Raw genomic sequence first — 24,316 nt, 5'->3', positions numbered from 1 at the left:
GCTGAAAGTAAGAATAGGGAAAAAGAAGTGGAGTTAGTCAAGTCTGTTTGAAAGTTATGGGAAATGTTTCATTCCTCTAAAAAAAATCAGTGACATTGGAATCCTGTTTCATCTTATTTTTATGCATTGACTTTATAAGTGATTTTGGGGAGAAGGCTTTAAGGTTATGTAAAGCAGGGTTTTTGTACACAGCACACAATGGGCGCTTTAAAATTACCTATCTGTATATCACTTACTTGGCAGAGCATGTTCATGCATATTACTGTATGTTCTTGATTCTAAGAGATCCTCAATTGTAAAACACATCCATCAATTTAGTAACTTTTTCCCTCTCTTTTTGGGAAAATCAAACACATTTCTTAGGGGAGGGAGGAGCATTCTATCTAAGGATTATTCTGAATTACTTTTATCCATTGGCATTGTAGCCACATGCTGCTCTTGCACTTTTAAAATTCATAGCATAATTCTGAGGCATATCTAGGAATTACTTTGGCTTTGTTTCTATTTCCTGTTCAATTAAACTTGTAGCTTTGTTTTTTTACTAATTCTATTACATGTCACTAGAAGTTAAGTAACTTCGCTTGAAATTCATCCAGAACAATGTAACAGACAGGGGTTTGGTACCTGTTCAGAATTATTACTTAGTAAACCTTCACTAGACGTAAATTAGCCACGTCACAGGCAGTTCTGCATACAGAATAACTTTTTATTTCAATGCTGCGTTATAGTGATCCTTATAAAGACATTTCAAGAGGTAATTATGGTTTTAACATTAAGTTAAAACTCAACTGTATATGATTCTGTTAATGCAGGTAACTGAAATGACAGATAAAGGTATATTCTTAGTCATGTCTAAGTTCACACCTGGATAGGCAGTGACAAGATATTATAAGATGTGTAATGAATGGCAGCCTTCTTTGGAGATCTACTGTAAGACTACTCTTGATTTGAAAGATGTTAAAGTGAAAAAAATATGCATTTTAGAGTTGAGAAAATAGACTGTTTTTTTCCCCTCTCAATGACTACATAGGGAAAACAGAGCAGACGTTGGATAGTGTTCTTATTAAGTGTAACATATTATTAAGGTAAAGAATTTGAATGTTTGAGACTCAAGGTCGCACAATAAATAGTAAATCTGGAATTACAAACCAGGTCTTTGAGACTTTCAGATATGTATACTGTCTACTGTACTATGCTACCTTTTCAACAATCCAAAGCTCTGGATTAACTTCAGTCTAATGAGATTCATTCATTCACCAAATATTTGTTAAATGTTGTTATTGTTTGCCAGGCATTATGTTAAGTGATATTGTAAGACAGTAAACAAGACAGTTAAGATCTGTGTCCTCATGAAACCCAACAACTTTGGAAAAGACTGAAACTAAACAAATAATTACATCTGAGATGAACATTAAAGGAGAAATTACAGCGTGATATAAGAGTATATAACAGGCAAACCTAACCTGGCCAGGAATGGTGGGGCAGTGTTGATGGTCAAGTCAGAAAAGGGCAAGAGAAATAACTTTTGAGCTAAGAAGGAAAGAAGCAGTATGAGTCAAAGAGCACTGCAGGTAGCAGAAATAGCGTGTACAAAAGCAAAAGGAAGAACTGAAAGGCTTTCAGTGTGGCTAAGCATTGAGAAGAGGGAGAAATAAAGCTGGAGAGAAATGCAGGAAAAATCTGTGATCTTGTTCAGGATTTTGGCCTTTATCCTAAAGGATATTGGGAAGCCATGAAAAGGTTTTAAGCAGAGGTGTGACATGATTAAATTTTCATTGGAAAGACTGCAGTGAATGTGGACGCCTGTTGTTAGAAGCTGTTTCTGTAGACCAGGTTGGAGATAATGGACACAGCAGTTGAGTTGGAGAGAAGGGGATAGATTTGAAATTTGAGAGGTAGACAAAGCCTAGGGATTTGACATAAATATAAAACTAGTATTGCTATTGTTCCATCTATAGAATTCGGTTGCAAGATCATCTCTAGAATCCTTTCAGTAACTTGTGCTTAGTGTTAGGAAGTGACTATATTATAGAGTATAATTTAGAAAGCATTGTTCCGTAAAAAATAACTTGTGAATTGAGCTGGTTGCTGCTGTTGTTTGTTTGATTCCATTATATAATATAGGGAGAACTTATTTTCAAAAGAGAATTTGGCATCTTAATTTATATGGTGCAGCATGTAAGTAATTTCGTACATGCTGATGCATGATGCATGATGTCTACACGTATAGGGCATGTTATTTTGTTCACACCACTTATTAATCAATGTCAGATTTGAAAGGTGATTTTCCTGTTCTTGGTTGATTGGTTGAAACTTAGATGGGGAATTTAAACCATTTTACTTCAAATAGCGTTCTATTAAGGAACACGTTTTCCTTATTATAATAAGAATGTATTGGTTCTAGAAACAGGCTCCTGGTTAAATTAGAAGATTCAAGAGGAAAAGGTTTTAGAAGCACATGTCCCTGAATGCCTTATGAATTACTTTATTTTCTTAACCAACAGTGTTTTTTGTTTATTTATGGCTATTATTAGTCTGTTGTATCAGAGATAGCATAGTCAGTTATCTGTAAGGGCTTTGATTATGAAGAATTAAGCCATTTAGGGAAATAATATGGACACTGGGATTCTAGAGAATTTATGCTTGTCTAAGTGGAGAAGGGGACAGCTAATAATTCTGTTCTACCTGATTGTGGCCCTGTGATTGCTGCCAAAGTTTTCACTTTTTCAAAAGGATCCCAAAATACAGATTTTTATATGAGTTGGTGACTAATTCAAATGTTTTAAAAACACTCGGACCATCACTACAGGGCAAAGTATGCCCATGGAATGTATTTAGCACACAGGCCTCCTTTTTACAGCCTCTGCTTCATAGAGGTCTTCAATCACTATATAAAGCTAAAAGATCAAAATAATTTTTAAAAGGCAAAGTACATGTCAAAAGAAAGAAGAAAGAAAGGGACAAAAGGAAGAAGAAATGAGATATTTTTTCTAAGTACAAAACTAAACATCTAGATTGCATTTTTAATTTAAACTTCATTCAAACAGGAATTCACTGTCCCCAGAATAATTTTTATATTCTTCAGAGCATACTTCTAGCAACTTCAATTCTCTGAATGTACACAACTGGAAACTCAGAGTGGAATGGGAGTGTGTAGGGTGGAGGGAGCTAATGAGCTATAGATGATAGTCTAGTGGCTCTGTCTTCAACAGTTGGGAGTAAAGTACAGCAGAAACTAGACACAGTTGATATCAGAGAGAAATTAGACAGTAAGAACATAGCAATCTGAGTGTATCATGGATCCATGAAGGTGTTACTGTATTAAAAGCATAATTTGACTTTTATATTAATGATGAAGACGTCAGATTGTTTGGTACACTCTGATGTTTTAAATACTCCCCTCCCAATTACACATATTATATACAATCGTTGTAGGCAATTAAGAAAATATAGAAAAATAATATATAGCACCTTTCTTTAAAAGCCTGGAAGAGGTAAAATAGATTTTATAATTTTCTAAACGCATTTAAATAGATCTTGACACTTATTAATTTCCTAATAGCTAATTAGTTTCCAAATTAGTCTAATTTTGGCTTACATAAAATGAATATTAATTGGCTCACATAAGAAAGTACCAGAAGTAAGACATACATGAAGGTTAGTTAAGCCAGTGGCTCGGGGCCAGCCCGGTGACGCAGCAGTTAAGTGCGCACGTTCCACTTCTCAGCGGACTGGGGTTTGCCAGTTTGGATCCTGGGTGCGGACATGGAACCACTTGGCAAAAACCATGCTGTGGTGGGTGTCCCACATATAAAGTAGAGGAAGATGGGCTTGGATGTTAGCTCAGAGCCAGTCTTCCTCAGCAAAAAGAGGAGGATTGGCAGCAGTTAGCTCAGGGCTAATCTTCCTCAAAAACAAAAAAAACCAGTGGCTCAGTGATGCCTTCAAGGACTCAGTTTGTCTTTGTACTCTACTTTTTCTCCTCACTGTGGCCTTTCTGCCAACACTGTAATTACCGAATGGCTGCCGACTGCAATCAGGTTTATGTTTCCTCCTTCAGATCCAAAGGGAGAAGAATTAACTTCTCCTAGCCTTCTCATGAGCAATTTAGTTTGTTTTTTTTTTCCATAAGCAGTTGCCCTCCACCCCGACCCTCAGCTTTCTTCTCATTGGTCTCAATTTGTCTAATTCTGAAATATCTAAACTAATCATTGGCAAGGGGGAATGGGTTTACCATAATAATGGATTAGGCTACTTGTGGTCTACCCTTGTAGCTCAGGGTTAGTCAGCTTCCCCTGAGGCACACTGACTACTAGGAGAGATGTGGATATAGAAATCAAATCATGGATCATTAGGAAGGAGGAAGCTTTGGATAGGCTCTCAGCATGGTCCGCTACAGGTGCATTAAGGAGTAGGTATTATCTGAAATGTTTACTTACGTGAAACAGCCTCTCAAGCTTTGCCTCTCAAGCCAGGGAAGTGTGAGGTGAGTCCCTGGAGAATCTGCTCTCTGTCTCCTGTGTTCTAGCACCCTCATTAGCAAAAGTTTACAGCTTCTGAATTGAAGATTTTTTTCCTAAAAATTCTTGTCACTCGACACCTCTCTGTAGAATAAACTATGTGGGTCATAAATGGAACAAAGTTAGTTTAGGAAAATAGAATTTCCTTAAATAAGCTTTATTTATTTTTTATTTTTGCTGAGGAAGATTTGCCGTAAGCTAACATCTGTGCCAAACTTCTTCTATTTTGTATGTGAGCCAGAAAGTGATGTGGGTCTGAGCCTGGGAACTGAACCCCGGCTGCCGGAGTGGAGCGTGCTAAACTTAACCACTAGGCCACTGGAGCTGGCCAAACTTTATTTTTTGTAAATGTATATTCTTCTTCTCTTCAGAGGATTTTTTTGTACCATAATCTCTGTAGTAATACCAATAGTGTCATCATTGTTATCTGACTATAAAGATGAAGTAATTTATGGGATTACTTACAAAGCAAAAATAATTATTTTTAAAGTTTTAAAAATCTTTGTGTAGAAAGCAATAATTATATATTTTAAGTACCTGTCATTTTGACTAATATTTAACCAGCTGACCGTATAGCTCATTTCTTTCAGTTTTCAGATTTCTAAGTATTAGCCAGGTATTTTAGTATCTGGGTCACATAGTCATTACAAACAAATCTAGGCCAGAATGGTTCATGCTTCTCAGATGCCAGCTTAGTTTTCTATTTGACCATGCTCTGACTTTTCATTATTTGATTCCCTTTCAATTAAACTTTGTTTACTTATTTTTGCACAGTATTATGTTAGTTCTTTGTATAAAACTGGTCTTCCTGTGTGTTTTCCCCTAAATCAAGGTAACAGAGCAAATAAATCACTAAGCGCTTAGCTGCTGTGTTTTAGAATTGTTGCTGTACAAAGGGTCACACGTGTTGCCTTCCCTACTGCAGTGCTGATTATTGTGTGAAACCTGGTTTAAAATGCTGGAGAAACTGTATTTTGGCACAGGAGCTGTAACATTTCTTAGAGATTCAACATGTATGTAATTGGGTATTGAGAACCTGAAAATTCCTAAAGTCCCTATGAAAATTTTAAATGTAGACTTGTTCCACCTTGTCATAGTAGATGATAGAGCCTTTTTCTACAAGTAAAGTGAGAAGTCTTAAGTGTTATGATACAGAGATAAGGGAAGGGGGAGGGAGGGAGGAGAGGAGGAAATTGGAACAGCAAAAATTTCAACTTCATTTCTGAAGTAGTGTAGGCTGTAAAATTCTATTTTGAAATACTTCTTTAACTTTGAAAGGGATAGAGTTTACTGGCAGCTTGTGTTAATACAGAGCCCATAGTTTTTCTTTTCTTACAATTAAGAGCTTTATACCTTTTGGAATTTCTAATATTTTTTTCCACTAAATTTATAATGCTTGGTTTCACACTACTGTGTCCTGCTTTGAAAGTATAAAATGATAGTGTGTATACTTCTTGAAGTTGTCTAGATAAATTAATAATTTATTCATCTAGTATTGGGTGTTCAATTAATAAAGTTTCTGCATAATAAATGCTTACCTTCTTTGATTGCTAGAACATTTCATCTCAATGATTCTTATTATAAAATATCTTAGAAAGCCTTATGTAGTTTAATGATTCTGGATTGTTGATGAATATTTGTTATTATAGTGTCTTCAGGGGCTACTAAGGTATGTCATATAGGGCCATTCGTCCTTACGAGAAACAAGAGTCAATAACGGTCATTGCTTTGAGTTTTTGTAAATAGTGCTTCTATTTTTCAAAGTTTGATATTAATTTATGAGTAGTCCTGTAATGCACAGAAGGGCATCTGTGAATAAAGTAAGAGACAGAAGGTTCTTAATAGGTTTGAAGAGCACTTCAGTGAGTAAAGTACTTGGACTTTATGATGTTTACTTTTATTTCCCTTAGTGCCTCCCCTCCACCCCACGAGCCCACCCTGATGCCTGAGCCATATTTTCAAGCATGGTACTTGGCAGTGTTCCAGATAGTTATTTTAAGAAGGATGGGCTAGATAAACAGTGATGGGGCTGATAACTGGGTCATTTCATAGCTCTGGAATCTGTCGTAAGTTCACAGCTGTGAAATGGGCATGTTATAGCTATCTCTCAGGGTTTTGAGTGAGCAGTAAAAATAATGGATCTTAAATCTGGTGTAGGAGATATTTTAACAAATGCCAGTTCCCTTTCCCTATGTTTTAAGATGTTACCCACTTACTTTGAACATGACATATAGTATGATACTATAAGGATTGATAAGATGGTATCCCTAAAATATGGTAGCTGTAAGATCTCTGTGATTATTCAGAAATTGTATATGACAATATTTTTGATTAATTTGGTTGATCATATGAATAAAATGTGGAATATTTTTGAAGACTGAAAATGCGAATTCAGGTACGAGAAAAATATTTTTAAATGAAATGTGAAAAACATCTTTTTTCAGCCAATAGGACTAAATCGTGTTAAAATATTTTATTAATATCTCAAAAGCGTTCATAACCTAGTGAGTACTATTTTTTTTAATGCAGAGGTACATGTTAATCTAGAAACCATGTATATGATTTAAAAACCCTCGGAGGGCTCAGACCATCTGCTGTTTGTGTTCACTAGTGTCAGAGCAACGATGCCCCTGTTGCAGTGAGCTTCGGGAACTCGACACAGTACTGCATGGGTGCCCTGGTAAATCACACGCTTACTGTTATGAAGTTGCCTAATTGTCCACAGCTTTTAGTAATCCAAGTACAGATCGGTTATAGGATATCCTTCTTTTAATAAGTGCACTAAATACACATCTAGTGTCATTGATTTTTGATAGACCAGAGGGGAAAAACAAAAAAGCCTCTGCCATCATGCCCTCTGCCTTTAAGGAGCTGTCTCACAGTCATGTGTATGAACTACTGGAGTGACAAGTCCACACCCGTGAGGGAATGGAATTCTACAAAAATTTCCGATTAAAAACTCTCTGAAATGGCTGGGGAGGGGTGTGTGGAGGCAGAGTTTGAATAAGAATCAAAGGTATGATTGTGATTTTAAATTGTATTATGTTTAAGAAGAATGATTTGAAATTTAAAGGTAAGTCCAGTCTAACAAAGCAAGGATTTTCATTTTCAAAGGAAATAAATGAACTTTGTTTATTATTGATATTTGTTCACAAGTACTTGATATGGTTATTTGTACTAAATGTAGCAAAGCTTTATTATTGATCCTTTTTTTGGGACAGGCTGAATTTGTGGATATTTTATGTTGTAAACTGTATTAAAACACATTTGTATGCTCTACTAAGTATTGGGAACAGAATCTTCAATTTAAACTCTAGGTTATCATCATTAATAGGCATTCCATGTGTTAAACTATTTTGCCTTCTCTTTCTTCCTCAGTACCTTTAAGGCCTTTGATGTATCATAAAGAAAAGGCACTCGTGAGCTGCTTGGCTCTAGGAAAAGAGAGCTGATTGACCTGGGGATGTTTGCACTTTCCCACTTCCGAGTCTTTGCTCAAACTGCTCTCTACCTCTGCTACCACAGATTAGTTCTTGTCCCCTGCTCTAAGCACTCTAAGACTACCCCGAAGCCCACTTTTGACAGTTTCTTCTCTCTGCCATCTCCTTCGTCCTGAATTACCAAGGCAGAATAGAAAGTTGCTGGAAAAAACACGCTTAAAACTTAAATCATCTTTGATACCTGTTTTGTTCCTCACAGCCAATTGATTAATTAAAATAATCCTTTAGATTCCTGTCCCTGTGCATTTTCAAAGCCAGAATTAGACTCTCACAACATACCCCATTATGTGTATTATTGCCAAAACAATCTTTCTGAAGTACTAATTAGGTTTGGGGTTTTTTTTTGAGGAAGATTAGCCCTGAGCTAACGTCCTCTGCCAATCCTCCTCCTTTTGCTGAGGAAGATTGGCCCTGAGCTAACATCTGTGCTCATCTTCCTCTATTTTATGTGCAGGATGCCTGCCACAGCATGGCTTGATAAGCGGTGGGTAGGTCTGCGCCGGGGATCTAAACTGGTGTACCCTGGGTCATGGAAGCAGAATGCGCGAACTTAACTACTGTGCCACCGGGCTGGCCCCACTCATTAGGTTTTTGAGCAGAGAGAGTGATATGGTCATCCTTCCACGATGCAGTGTCGGTACTGTGCAGTATATCTACTATCCTGAAATAATCTCTGAGTTTCTGCTTTCTGTTCACACTGTTTTCTTTTACTTTAAATGCACTTTCTCTCTACCTAGAAAAAACTTAGTTATTATAAGGTCTACCAAAGATCTTTTCTCTTTTGTGAAGTCTTCCCTATCAGCCTTAACTAAAATCACTTCTCTGAGCTCCTAGCTCATGCTACTCATTGAGCTGGAATAAGACTCTGTGCTACTGAGAAAAAGGTGAGAGGTTATTTTCCCAGTGAGATTCCAATAGAGTTTCATATCTTATGCTTCTATCCCCTTTAATACTGGGCAGAGCATACCACATGTAGGAGTATGCAAATATTTGATAATTGGTTTACTCACGAGAATTTTTTGTAAAATTTCTTGCTACTCTCTACCCGAGAAGGAATGAAGTGTGTAAGCTTCTTTACCTCTGTTGAATCTGGGACCCCTTACTTATTTCTGTGTCCCTGTTTACTCTTGAGTAGTCGGGTCTTGGGAAATAATGACTGGCTTTGGGGATAGGTTGTGTGTATTTTGGATAAGGAAGTAAAGCTGTTGTTGGACATTTAAAACTGCAGTTTTTTCTCTCAAGGTATTTTGCTTCCTGTTGCTGTATTTGTAAGGTCATATTGGTACAAGCAGTGTCTTGCATGTTTATTTCCTTTCTCTGTAATACAGTATTTTCAAACTTCGGTGTGATAGTGCATTAGAATCTCTGGAGTGTGGCCTAGGACTCTGCATTTTTACTAAGACTCACTTGAGTTGCTTGCAAAGGTGGTGGTGGTGATGGTAGTGATGGTGGTGATGACAATGATCGTGATAGCTCTGCTTTTGAAGGCTTATGGTGTGCCTGGTGTACCTTATAGGCAGTTTACAACTATGGACTTACCTGATCTTCACACAAAGTCTATGTGGTAAGATGCTGTTCTTATCTTCATTTTTCAGATGGAGAAACTGAAGCAGAGATAAATTAAATGGCTTATCCCCAAAATAACTTTCTTATAAACATTGTAAAAATCTGCGAAAAGGACGAGGCATATTTCTTTAGCTGATTTTAAAAATACCACTTGTGAAATGATTGCTGTGAATAATGTGAATGATATGAATAAGCTGGTTCTTCTTAGATATATTGGCATAGAAATATGCTAACTTTATATAGAATACTTCAGCGACTAGACCTAAATACAGATTGCTTTTAGGAAGCCAGTCACAATCTAGGTGAAAAACTAGGCATGTACACACAAACTTAGCACATTGAGGAAAGCCTTGAAATACTACAATTTCTAATAAATTCACATGATTTTAAGAAGACTGCTCTTTACTATTTATTTACACATGCATACATATACATGTACATACATATATACTTACACATGAAGATACATATTTTCCATATATATGTAATATATACATATATAATGTATTGAGAGGTTACTTTGTGACCAAATGAATATTAGTAAAACTACTTAATATTCATTTTGCTTTTATTGCATAAGATAAACCTTGATTTTATATGCTAAACTATTTTATTCTATTTTTTAATATCAAATGATAAGAATATTTTATACCCTTTGGCTCTTGGGCTCTGGACAGTGCAGTGGTGGGTAGGGGAATGTGTGGTGGTTGTGGTGGTGGTAGGGTGGAACTAACTTGTGTAGGGTCATTGCCTGCTTAAAAGAGTTTTAGTGTATGATTTAGGTGTTGCCTAATGAGTGCTCTGCCTTTTGAGACTGGTTGAACTCAAAAGCGTGTTATGTTTTACCAGAAGCATCTTATGAGTTATGAGTGAATAGACAATTAAAACTCAATTGAGTTAGCGGCCAACTTTTATCTTTACAACTAAGTCTAAGCAGTGTTTCTACTCTTTTATATTTCTCATTTACAAATTTTCTGAACTTCTCTTGCTGCCCGTTTATATACAGTTGGGATGAGTTACATCACCTGAAGTAGTCAAGATAAGACTTTTTAGTTCTAATGCTGTCCATGTGGGGTACCTAAATTGCTACACAATTCTGTGAAAAACCAGATAAAATAGGGTGGCAGGAAGTGAAAGAAAAATAGATGTGATGCATTGAAAATTCTGGGAAATTGCCCTTTTTATAGAAAGTTTTGATAAAATTTTGTATGTTCCTCAAATTCACGTTCTTCGTCTGTATGAGTTGGGTGTAAGACTGAATGCCTGGCTTAAAGCTTATGAAGAGGGAGGTCTCAGGGTTAAATTACACTTTCCTCTCCCTAACTTTATGAATTGGTTCTTTGCGTTTTCTGGGGCTAATGATCTGAATGTTTGAGATTTAGTAAGGAGGTAAGAAGTTGAAATCTTCTTAATAAAATTATATCTCTTTCTTAGGCATAACTATTTCTTTCCTTGATTATATAGTAAAAGATGTGTTTATTCTTAAGGGGTCTTGACTTTGCTGCTGACTAGCAGTGTGACTTTGGGCAAATAATGTCATATTACTAGACCTGTTTCTTCATTTATAAAATGAGGGGTAGGATTAAATTCTAAAACTCTTATAATTGGATTAGTAGAATATATTTAAGATTATATACAAACACGTAAACACATTGGCGGGTCACTTGCTGCTCCTCATTGCTGGAATGTGAAAGTAGTTTTGTTGTTTTAGGTGCATTATTGATGATGTTATCCACACCACGAGGATAATTCTGTGCTTTTTGATTTGTGATTTGTTAGTCTGATAGTGACTTTTCAGGATTGTGTCTCTTGTATTAAAAATTAAATTACTGCCATGATGATTGTAGTCATTAGGATGAGTGATATGAAGAAATTTAGAATTATTTCTCTTATACCGAAAGCCTGATTTTTTAAAATGTATGTATCTCCATGTTCTGTGATTTTATTTGGCTAAGGAATTTATCTTTGGTCTTCCAGAGTGAGGACATGGATACTTCCATAGCCATTTCCTATGTTTAATTAATTTTTATTTTGTGGGTTTCATCAGGTTGAATAAGAATAAAGTGCTTGTGTATTTTCTGCTTTAAAAATGCTTCTTGATATAAAGTCTTCTCAGATCAGCCCCACATGTGACAGACCTATTCAAACAATTTAAGCTGCCGCAAGGTATTTGTTTCTTTCTTGGAAATCTAGCCATTTGTATGTCTTTATGAGCTGTTTTCTCCTCCCCCCGCCCCCATGTTAAATTTTAGATTGTAAGCTCCTTGAGAAAGGAGTTTAACCTTTTCTTTGTATCTCTTAGTACCTAGGAAAGAACTCTGTTAGTCTCTAAATAGTTTATAAATGTTATTGCTATTGAGGATTTTGGATTAAAATTATTGGATAGAATGGGATAGCCTGTTTCTAGGATATCAGACTGTTTGGGGTCAGTGTGATTAACTCAAGACACAGTTTTGTTAAGCTATACACTTGGTTCTGAAGTCAGTTTCTCTTGATGTAACCATGAATTGATTATTCACCTTATATTCCTTCTTATATGATAGGGGAACGGCTGTCAGAGTATGGGTTGGATAGATGTGCCTGCATGTGCACATGTACTCGTGTGTTTATGGACCAGAGAGTGGGCACATTGACTATATGAGAATTTGGGGTACATGTTACGTTTAGCATTCTAATCTGAATCTTACGTAACTAGCTTAGTTATATGCATTTAATTTTAGACCTATAATAGTTGACGTTCAGAAACAATTTTCAATCAATGGTAAACATGATACCTTAGGAAGATAAGGATGTGTTTTCCTTTCCTTTCATGTTTTCATTTTAGCTTTACTCTACTGTACATTTGCCAAAGACTTAAATTGTCAAGGATAAATAACTATTGAAATGGGCCAACTTATAGCTGGGCAGAAATGGTATTGGGCCTCTGAGGCATATCTTAACATATGAGAACAATTTAATATGCCTGGTATTTGAGAAGAATCAAAACAGAGACTGTAAAACTCAGCAATCATAAAGCCTAATGGTCAAAATTCATATTTAATTGACAGGCTCTACAAAGGTTAGCTATAATAATTAAGAGGCAAAGAGCCTAAATTGGTACAGAAAAGGGGCAGAGTTCTTTCTGCACTAGAATTAGAAGTTGGTAACTGTGAATTTTGTTTTCTCCATACAAAGAATGACTTTGGCAGCCGGAGCATCTCTCTCCAGTGTAACTTTAACTTCTTGGAGTATGTACTACTACAAGCAGTTGATGACTTATAAGTGTTTTATGAGTATAGATGATATTGTCAAAGTGTTTCCAAATATTGCAATTAGTTTTAAAATGGAGTCTGTGTTTGACAGAACTTAAATTTGTGACTCTTTAATTTACAGATACATCATTAAATGAATACCGTCTTTATCATGTATTAATTTGGGTTACAGAATAATTGAGGGAACTTTTTTAGAAGCAATTGAAGTTTACTTAAAACTATTCTCTGAAGATATTAGAATTTGAGACTTTTTTGTGGTCCCAACATTTCCTCTTAAACATAGTGTTACAGCTGCTTGGAAGGAAGTAAATCAAAGTCACTCACTTTATTTTCCGATTTAGAGTCGTTGCTCATTATCAGTTGGTGGGTGTGGAAACAACTTAATAAAGTTTGGGTAATTTAGTTTCAGTTTAAATTCTCAACTGGCAATTGGCCGAAAACTCCCATCTGAAGACGTGAGCATCCAAAAGTCATTTTGCGATTTGGATACTGTCTGCTTGACATAGGAAGGCCCTATCAAGAAAACTAATGGAGTGACTGTCAAAGGAAAATCAATGGTGAGTTTTCACTTAAATTATACCGTCTGTGTGTGTGTTTGTGTGTGTGTAAAGCATACCAGTTTATTATATTTGAATTAAAATTTTAGAACTTTTAAAATCTAGGACATAATTAATGCCAAATGTTTGAATTTATATGTCTGTGACTTACATTTGGAATAGAATAAATGCAAATAAAGGTTTTATAGATAAGAGATTTTATATGCTTAATGTTGATAAGAAAATAGTAATAAAAGTGTGAAAAATCAGCAAACAGTTCATGTCTAGTTTAACAAATTCAGGTTTTTTTGTAGTTCAACTGTAGTTAATTGTCTTTAAAAATAGCATGTTATAAATATTGCTTGAGTAAAGTTTAACTTTAAAAAAAAATTTATCCCAAACTGAATTTGTGTTAGTTTCATAGATACTTCCTCCTTAAAGTAAATGTCATAAATTTTTCAATAAAGTAGTCTGTTGATTCCTGTTTTGTTTTTTACTTCCATTGTAAAATAATAGGGGGAAAAAGAAAGCAAGTATAATGTCATATAATAATATTCACCTAGTTTAACATTAGGCCTTTAAAAGTATGTAATTTCTGTGTTGATCAAATGGGATAATGCATATGACAGATTTTTTTCATTGTTATGTTCCAAATAGTTATCATTTTCACTTAACCTTAAGACAAAAAAAGATATATATATATATCATTGCTACTATACTTCCATGGAAAATATTAAATTCTCAAGATTAGATGTTTGTATAGCCAAATAATGTGGAGTCGTTATTTGTAATATAGCACAGTATCACATTTTGGTGGTAAAAGCAGACATCTCTCCCCTGCCTTACACATGTTTGCATTGAGAAAATAATTCAAATTTGGCTACATTTTTATGTGCTTCAAGTAGCCTTAAACTTAATATTTTCATCCTCATTGTATTTGGTTCCTACATACTCCTTTATTCAGATATCCGTGTCGTATCAGCTCCATGATTAGTTGTGTTAACTTTGGACAGGAGTGGACGAAGTAGCTTAACGGTTGGAATCTCAAATCACTGCTTATCAGCACTTATTCTAGTGTCTCCATGGACGTAGTAGGTTTGTGGTTGCTAGATATTGGGTGATGAAGGTCGGACATTAATGATAGATTGTTATTCTGTTGTCAAACTTAGAATTTTTGAGATTTACATAGTTTGAGTAATTTTTCTTGCTCAATTAGAGATGTCAAAATGATGTTAATTGAATATGACCGTGTTCTTAACTGTTTTCTAGAGCTTAATAACAAACAGATCAGGAATAGCACGTATGACGTACACCTTGCACAGCACGTCATCGTATCAGCCTTCAGACATTGACAGTGAACTAAATACTCCAGAGGGCAACATCTGTCCTTCAGTCCATCCATCTAATAATTCAAATTTTTGTAGACTGTCTGCTATGTGTTATCATTTCAGCTAGGTCTGAAGATAAAATGGTGAATTAAAAACAGAGATACTTCCTACCTGCTCTTGAACTCCCAGTGTAGATGGCAATTACAGTGTAGATAAAATTACAAAGACAAATGTAAAATTGCGACTGGAACCAATACTCTGGAAAGGTATAGGTTACTATGAGAGTAGAAGCAATATGGTTGCGCAGACCCACACAGTTATTTCTTAAATTGAGTTGATAACTTGCTTTTTGGAATTTTTAAGTTTATAATTCTATTAAATGAGTATCTTCTAAGCAAGATGTGCAGAAAGACTAAATTCTAACCATGGTAAAATACAATTTTTATGCTGCTGTTCTATTTTCTTAGATTCTTAAGAATTTATAAGAAAGCCTTGTCAAAGTAGTGTTCTTATGTGAGACTTTCCCTTATGGGAGAGGATTCTCATAGGATCCTTTAACATTTCAGGATTGAATGCAATGAATGAGGACCATGATTTCTTCAGCTGAGTTCGTTAATTAAAGGATGTCAACCATAAACGAACTGCTGTCCTCCCCTTAGCAACTGTTCCGTTCTAGCATCAAGCGGTACGGGAGTTTATTCATCACTCATTTTATATCATTGAGTTGTTACATGCATTTTTTTAATGGTAGTATGGTTTCCTCAATCAACTTTTATCCCTTTTTGAAATAAAATAATGTAAAATTTTTCTTTTATAAATTTATTCTAAAGCATACATATTTACTAAATTTTTGAAAATAAAATGGTAGAGCATTTGGATGCCTAAATGTTTACACGTTTTCAGTAGGACAGAGAATCTCATCTAGTGATGTTTGAAAAATAATGGTTAGTTTTCGTATGTTAAATCTGTCAACATTTTAAAAAATTATCATCAAAATCTAGCTTTTCTTTATTCAGCTGATAATATAAACACATTGAATTAGAGTATACAATCTAATATGAAACTAAAATCAGAAACTAAAATTTAAAAAATCTACTTTTATAATAAAAGTGACCTTTCCCTAACTTACTGCTAAACTATATAAGCTATTTATAGAAAATAAATGTCTTTTTCAAATAGCAAAAATCCAAATTAAGTCCATTGTTAACTTTTTCCTCAAAATTATTACGTTGAATTTAATCTCTACAGTGACTTTTAAATTTAGTTTTTCCTAGATAGGCCCAGGAGGAGGTCACCAACCTCACTTTCAAGTGTTCTGATTTGAAGCTCTTAGCTCAGTTACCTAGGCAGTTCTGCTTGTCAGTGCTGGGAGAGAGATATTCTCCCCACCCCTCAGAAGGAGTGTCCTGAGGGAAATGTTCCTTGCTGGTAACATGTCTTGCCATGCCATGACATTTCATTTCCTTGACAGCTCTTTTTGGTTCTATGCAGCTAGCTTTGATTGGTTCATGATGTCAGCTGGAGAACTGGGCATTTAGCCACACAAAGATATTTAAAACACATAGATGTGTAAACATCACAGATGAAATGTGATACATAGCATTTCTTTTACTGAAATGAATGAAACATGATTCTTGTTTCCAAGCAAACAAAGGTCCACCAATAGTCATCAATTTTTAACTATATAACTTTTCAGTATAGCAAACAATGCAGTATCTCATTGGACGTGTATGTTGTAATATAATGGCTTCTGTTTTGAAATTTGGGGCTACTACTGTCAGAAGAAATGGTGATTAACAATGGCATGGAATTGGAAGTTTGATTAAGGAAAATTTTAATAAATTTATTGTTTATAGGTTGTGGGAAGGAAAAGAACGTTTTCAGTTCACTATAAGGAAGTACCTTTTAAATGCAGAAAATAAAATGGAGTGCCTTTCAAAATCCATTCTTTTAGGAATCTATGATTGAAGTTTATAAAGAGGGAATTCTTGCTTGATAAAAATTACAGGGATTATTTGAAGGAAATTTGTGATACAGCTTGAAAATTTGAATATATTCATAATAATTAAATATATAAAATCTTATATGGAATAGATGTTACTAGCAATATTAAGCTACTACTTACTGTAGGATCTTTGTTAAACTTAAGAGGTAAAAGAGCACATCCCATTCTTTCATTCATTCTGTAAATCCTTATTGACAGCCTGCTCTGTGTCAGGAACTGCCCTAGGCTGTGGAGGCCTAGTCATGAGTAACATTGATGTGACAAGTTATAGTCTGTCAGGACATTAAACAACAGTCACAATAAAGTATAGTGGTTTGTAACATTATAAAAACAAAGCAGTCCTTTCTTAAGGATACCTTGAGAATTGATCTGTAGCATGCTAATAATTTAATCAGTCTACTTTCCTCATGAACTGAGGTTGTCTATTCTAACATATAAATTAGACACAAATTCTTAGAGAATGGTCTTAGAAATTAGTAGAGACTGAAATAGTCTTGTTTTTTGTATAGCTTATTTAAAGCAAAAAATCACCATGAAAAGATAAGTTTCTGAGTATCAAGAAATGTGAATATGAGCAGAACAAACTCATAATGCCAATCATGTATGTTATACATTGTACAGATCATTTAATAAAATTGTATGAAGCAGTTTTACATTAAAAATTTCCAAGCTGTGTGGTTAATAAGTTGGCTCTAGAGTCATACTGACTGGGTTTGAGTATTAGCTCTGACACAAGTTTTGCAATCTTGGGAAAGTTGTATAACTCCTCTGTGCTTCAGTTTCCTCATCTGTACAATGGGGATGATAAAAGTACATGCGTGATAAAAAAATTGTTATTTGATACATATACAATGCCTAGAACAGTACCTAGCCCATAGAAAGTGCTTACAGAGGGGACTCCGTGTGTTGTTGTAGTTAGCAACAACAGTAACAATAGTGATAATAATTTCCTCATGTCAGAAATGTCCTAGCTAATGCACAGAGTTGGGCCAACTGAAATAACTGCAGAAAGATGCTTCAGATATAAATATCTTACACTACAAAGAGCTGTTATCTTTATTAATGCTAAACAAAATGCCGGTGAAATTCTCACCCAAGCTTTGGGCCCTCTCTAGCAGCAATATTGCAGTCACTCAGTGGCCTCCATAGTTTTCATCTCCAGGATCAAGATTATCTCAGCATTTAACCCAAGACTAAGTCTATCCCAGGCATCATAGAACTGATTCTTCTCATCTAGAAGAGGAAGTAGCAACGATCATCTCTTATTTACTCCCTGGAAGATAAGCCTAAACCAGATTAGAGAAAATTAGGGAAGGAAATGACTAGGTTGATATTAAATATTCTTTTCCCTGAAGAAATCTCAACAAAGGATTCCTTCCTGTAATAGTCTGCACTGTATTTGTAATATTTGTAAATTTAATCATATATAGCAATACTTGATACTTAATAGGAAATAAATTGTTTCCTTGTTAAGATAGTCATATATTACATTAGCTACTTCTATATATAATTTATGAAAATATTTTTAAATTTGTAAAAATATTTTTTTTATGTAGGCATTTACTGTATCTTTTAGTTTAGTATCCTAGCAAAATATCTTAAGAGTTAAATAATTTTTGCTAAGTAATTCTTACTGGAAAATAATTTCAGGGTGAAATTTAATTTGACACTTTCTTTGAGCTGTAATCCTGTGGCTTAAGTCTGCATTCGTAAAAAGAGAATTTATATATTTGTGGATTAATTCAATTTAATTGTAATAAGTGTAAGTACTTCAATGAATTGTTTTCAGATGAAATATTTGAATTAAATCTAAAATAGGTATTTCATAATCAAGTGTCTTTGTTTGCAATACAGAAAGATTTCTTTCATTGTAAAATTCCAAATGAAAGAAAATTATTTGAATACTACATGTGGTTTCCCATGGCCACAACTAGTTCGCATAGAATCAGTCAACAATTGTCTATTGAAAACTTACTAGCTATCTAGTACTTACTAATAATAGTGTCATGGTAGTCTAAAAAAATTATGCTATCACTCTACTTAGGCCCTAGAAAGACTAGAACCATGGAAAGAACACAGACATGAAACAGAAAATCTGAGATATAGTTTCTGCTCTGTCACTAAAAAATGCAGGGATCTTAGAAACATGAACCTATTGAAATTATGAGGCCATCTTAGCATCTCAGTCTCCTTATTATATATATATGTGTGTATCTCATAGGTATGTGTGTGTATATGCTTGCATATATATGTACACATTTATGTACATCCCAAATAATTACTTCAAATTGAAATGAAAACCTAAGAATTCATACAGTTTTTTAATGTCTAAATATCCTGAGTAAAGAATTCTGTTCTGGGGCCAGCCTGGTGGCGTAGGGGTTAAGTTCGCACACCCCGCTTTGGTGGCCCAGGGTTCACCAATTTGGATCCTGCTCATTAAGCCATGCTGAGTTGGTTCCCACATAGAAGAACTAGAAGGACGTACAACTAGGGTATACAACTATGCACTGGGGCTTCGGGGAGAGGGAAAGAAAAGAGGAAGATTGGCAACAGATGTTAGCTCAGGGCCAGTCTTCTTCATCGCCCCCCCCAAAAAAGAATTATGTTCTACAGGATATTTTACATGATGCCTTCAAGTGAAAATACATTACTCATTTTCACATATACTATTTCAAGACTTCTCAAATATTCCAATATAAATTATGTTTTGTTCTTTCACAAGGGGAATGTAGAATTTCTTTAGTCTGCCTGATTTAAAACTGATTTCCTTGTTATGTGATTAAAGTTTTTTTTCCTATTAAACATATTCAACAGATACCAAAGTATTTTTTTGTGTCTTTTGGACTAACTCTTTATAAACCCGTTTTAATTTGCCTAATTTCAAACTGATTTCTTTGTTACGTGGTTAAATTTTTTTTCTAATAAGTATTTTCAACAGACACCAAGTTTTTTTTTAAAACCTTTGGACTAACTCTACATGACCCGGTTTTAAATAGCTGCAGCAGCATTACCAACTCTGCCATTTGCAACACTGTAGTACATATCTAGTTTTGCAAATAGATCATCAGTTCTCATTAATTTACTAATTCATTAAAAAGTAGACTATAACATTCTAAGGGAAAAGAAAACAAGACTGATTTATATATACATATATGTTGGTTTGCTTTACCAAATGATCTCACTGAACACTGTTCGCTCCTACTAAAGAAGAGAGAAGTATTTGGGAGCTGCTAATTGAAGCACCACTATCTTATCCAGTTCTGCACCAGTGTGGTGGAGGTCTGTGCCCTGGTAGGTTTCAAGTCAAGTGAATATTAAGTGGAAAATGCTATATATATCTACTCGCCATATGAAATTAGTTGGTATGCCTATTGAACTACTAGATGCTACTATAGTCATAATTAGAATAATTTTTATATAAAAAATCAGAGTTAAAATAGATGCCTTTATAGGCTTAATAGAAGATTTAAGAACACCTATATTGTGAGCTACTACATTTTAAATGTTAAAAGTGTTACAAGGGCATTGAATCTGAACACTTTTTGGACAAGGATACTATTTAAATTTACAAATTATTTGGAGGAAATATTAACATGCAATCATATGAAGTAAGATTGAATTTTATAAGAAAATAACATAAAAATAACTATGTTTTTGAGAATTTGCTTACTCTGTTATCATGTAGAAAAAGTCTTATACATCATTAAGCAATCATTAATACAGTGAAAGTGAAGTAAAGAACCAGCAAAAATAACCTCTCTGACTGCTGTGAAAATAGCATGACAAGTAGACAGTCCCATCTTAACGCTGTAGGGTACTTTCAGTGAGGAGGGGGGAAATGATGACTGACTGGTGCCCTTCGGTGGACTTGCATGTGCTGGAATATGCAAAGGGCATGGAGAAGTCTTTCAGGTTTAAATGTATTTTTGCCATATACTTTACCCATTAGAAACTCATTTAAATTTTTAAGAGGAGCAGATAAATCCAGATATCTCCATGGATGTTAGACTTCTATCTGTCATTCACTTGAATGCTTGAGTACACTATTTTATAGTACAGTGAGGCTGTAACACACTACCACCTATTACTTAGACCAATCAGTATCATTCACAGAAGAGAATATCAGTTGGTTAAGTAAGGAGTCATTTGAATCATGGGACAGTTTTTGAAAATGCAGACCCAAGTAATATGTACCATTAAAATCAGAATACGGCATGAGTTTATTGAGATATGAAGGAGTTAAGATAGCAAAGTGAAATAATTTGCATTGGTTCAGTGTGCCCTACGAACTGTCATATCTCTTCTTTGTTTTGGCGGTACAAATTATTTTATTTCTTTGAAACTTTGCTTCCTAAAGTATCGTTGGACTAGAATTCACAAAATTTTTTTCTTTCCTAATATACATATACAGAGGAACAAGATATGCATGTTAAGTTTAATTTTAAAATGGGTCTTTTAAAATGTGGACATGTCTGTGCCAGTCACAGAGCATTCTGTCCTATCTTTTGCATCTCTGCTTTATATAGGTTGTGAATGTTTGCTGTGTAGTAGAGTAGTACATACTAGTTCTATTTTTACTTACGCTAGAATATATGTGGCTTAATAGATGATGTTCCAGGGTCCTAAATTTAAAAAAATTACTGTGAACAACTTCAAACATATACAAAAGAAGAGACATTAGTATAATAAACTCCCTGTATGTATGGCCCAGATCCAACAAGTAGCAAAATTTTGCTACATTTGCTTCATCTATTTTCTCCTTTTTTTCTCAACTATTTTAAAGCAGATCCCAGACATCAAATCTTTTTACTCCTGCATTCTTAATTTTACATCTCTTAGAAAACAAGATATTTTTCTCATATAACTATAATATCTTTATCACATCGACCAAAATTAACAATAATTATTTATCACCTGATGTTATATCTCTGTTCGGTTTCCCCTGCTTTTGATTCAGAATGGCGTTTTACATATGGATGGTTCCTTCAGAGTCCAGACAAGATCCATATTGCATTTGGTTGTTAGGACTGTTGTATAATTCAAGTGTCTTTTCTTCCCCACCACCTATTTACCTCCCTCCTTCCTCCCCTGCTTCTTCCCTTCCTCTTTCTTTCCTTTCTGTTCATGACTTATTTAAAAAACTGGGTGAGCTTTCCCCTAGAATAGCCCCCGTTCTGGATTTTGCTATTGGCTTCCCCTGTTAATTTATTCCTCTAACCTCTAAATTTCCTGTAAATTAGAAGTTAGCTCCAAATGCTAATTATTCAGGTTAAGCTTTGATTTTGGTGTTGGGGAGGGTGGCTAGGAATGCTTCATACAGGGGGCTGTTCCTTCCTGCTGCTTCACACCAAGGAGCATATAAGGTCTGCTGTCACACGCTCAGTGATGCTCAAGTGGGTCAGTGGTGACAGCCCAATCTCTCCGTTGAGAGTTTCCCATCAACCTTTCCTTCATGGTTTCATCCATTGTTCAGATTGTTCTCTGAACCAGTTCTATCATTAGGGTTTGCAAGATAATGAATTTTTTAATCTGCCACCCCTTCCACAGTTATTAGTGGAAATTCTTCTATAACGGAGAAGTTTCCCTCATTTACTTTGGCTTTTTGATTTCCCTAAAATAGTTCATCCTAGAAAGAAAGCTGGTGCTTTTAATACCATAAATATCTTTAATATCTAATTTAATATCCAAGATTAACTTTAGATGTGAGGAACACATAGCACTTAAGTACTCATGTAATTGTAGGGTTTTTATAGAATAACGACATTTCTTATTTGATTTTCATGACACGGTCAGTATTAGGATAACTTTATATAGACAGCATATCCAGTGTTGCTCATCTAGGAGCTGGCCGACTTTTCCCAGTTCTCCGTGGTCAAATACCCTGCTGTGTGATGAGTCACAGGTGATAAGCTGAGCCTCAAGGAACAGGATACTTCATTAAGTCAGCAAGCTGAACAGTGTCATCTAGCAGAGCAGTAGCATAGAAGTAGGAATTACTTCATATTGCTAGAGTCTTAAACTTAAATTCAGGAATAAAACAATCACCATTTTTATTATTAGGTTATTTAACAGTCACCGCTAATTCCATTTGTTAATTAACAAAACCTGAAGAAGAAGAAATAAAACCAAAATATTTCATTTTTAGATGACATGATTGTTTTGGAAAATCTGTGGCAGTTAGCTTTAAAACCATTTATAAATAATAAAAATTTAGTAAAGCCCTGGATATACTCTATACCAGCTGAAAAATATATAATGGGGCAAAACCCTACTCAGAAGTGTAACAAACAAAATATAATACTTAGCAATAAATTTGAGAAAGGTGTTAGACCTTTAGAAAGAAATCATTAACATATTGAAAACATTTGAAGATTCAAATAAATGGAGGGAAACTATTTCTGAATCATGAGAAGATTGGCAAATTATATGACTAAAAGTGATTTATAGATTTTTTTAAGTTTACTTGTAACTTTCAAAGTTCTTAGTGGTTTATTTTATTTTGCAGTGATTCTACAATGAGGGGAGTCTCACCCGGAAGCTTTTTAAAGCAGTCTAAACAGTGACGGTGACGTACGCATAGGTGTGTAATCTGGCGCCAGGAGAGGCCTCTCTGCCCTGTGGAGATGTAGATATAAATTTTTCTGGAACCCTGACTTCCTGGTCAGCGAGAGTCAAGAGAAATGGCCTTCATCCTGTGACCTATGCGAATTCCTGTGCCTGACTTATCATCTCATATTTCTCTGCCTCTGCTTGCATGCCACCCCGATTTCTGCCAGTGTCAATACAGATGTGAAACCAGCCCTTTACTAGTTTCAAATATTTAGCATTTTGTGAGTTTAGAAACTCTGAACAGGTGATATAAGCAGCAAATTTTTTTCTTAGTCTTCGACCAAAACATTACTGTCCACATCCATGCCCCACTTGTAGTCTCACACTTTCCGAGTTAATACAGTTGCCTTATTAAGAGGAATTCTGAACAGTAAACTTTTTTCCATCTTGTAAAACATGGATTACTGGAGCATTATGAGGAATCCAAAATTAGTCCTATCTATATACAACAACTTACATATGATAAAATATTCTTTCCTAAAGGAGAGGCCACTTAAAGGATATTCATTCAATGGTATTAAGTAGTGGTATTCAGTGGTATAACTATGAGACTGATTAGACAAGAAAATGTTTTATCCATATTTTATACAACCATAGGAATTTAAAAAAATGCATAGAAAATACCTTTACATCTCATATTTGAAGCATTAGTAAAACTTACCAAAGTAAAGATGTACTTGAATGTTTAATTAGATATTTAATTATTTAATTATAGAATATTTGATTATAATATTTTAGACAAGTATTATAATTAAAAGAATTTGTATGAAATATTAAATGAATCACAGAAGATTGTGGAAAATATTTGCATCAAAAGTTACAAAGATATCGCAGAATATACAGATTTAGACATCAAGATCCTGATATATAAATGAGAAAAAATATGAAGATTAGGAATATGAAAATAAGGAAATATGAACAGTAAAGAAATGTGAGGAAAGATATTTACCCATGCACTTATCACAAAATTACAAATTAAAATGACTTTAAGATACAGT

At 34.6% G+C, this 24,316-nt stretch overlaps 1 protein-coding gene across 28 annotated transcripts in view; it reads left to right on the top strand.

Annotated features, from left to right (window-relative positions):
* Positions 1 to 24,316, top strand: part of ZEB1 (zinc finger E-box binding homeobox 1) — a 180,216-nt gene that overhangs the window by 32,815 nt on the left and 123,085 nt on the right. For 6 of the 28 annotated variants that reach the window (XM_070501117.1, XM_070501122.1, XM_070501135.1 and 3 more), the window contains 2 exons: positions 13,241 to 13,394; positions 23,215 to 23,289. The exons of 12 other annotated variants lie outside the window; for them this stretch is intronic. The gene's annotated coding sequence lies outside the window, so the exon portion shown is untranslated. Of the gene's footprint in view, positions 1 to 13,240; positions 13,395 to 15,267; positions 15,387 to 23,214; positions 23,290 to 24,316 lie in introns of all 28 variants that reach the window. 10 more of the 28 variants (XM_070501136.1, XM_070501126.1, XM_070501132.1 and 7 more) reach the window with 3 other exon arrangements.

The sequence above is a fragment of the Equus asinus genome, chromosome 29 (genome assembly GCF_041296235.1).
Source record: "Equus asinus isolate D_3611 breed Donkey chromosome 29, EquAss-T2T_v2, whole genome shotgun sequence".
Taxonomy (NCBI): domain Eukaryota; kingdom Metazoa; phylum Chordata; class Mammalia; order Perissodactyla; family Equidae; genus Equus; species Equus asinus.
This window is presented reverse-complemented; position numbering and strand designations above follow the sequence as displayed.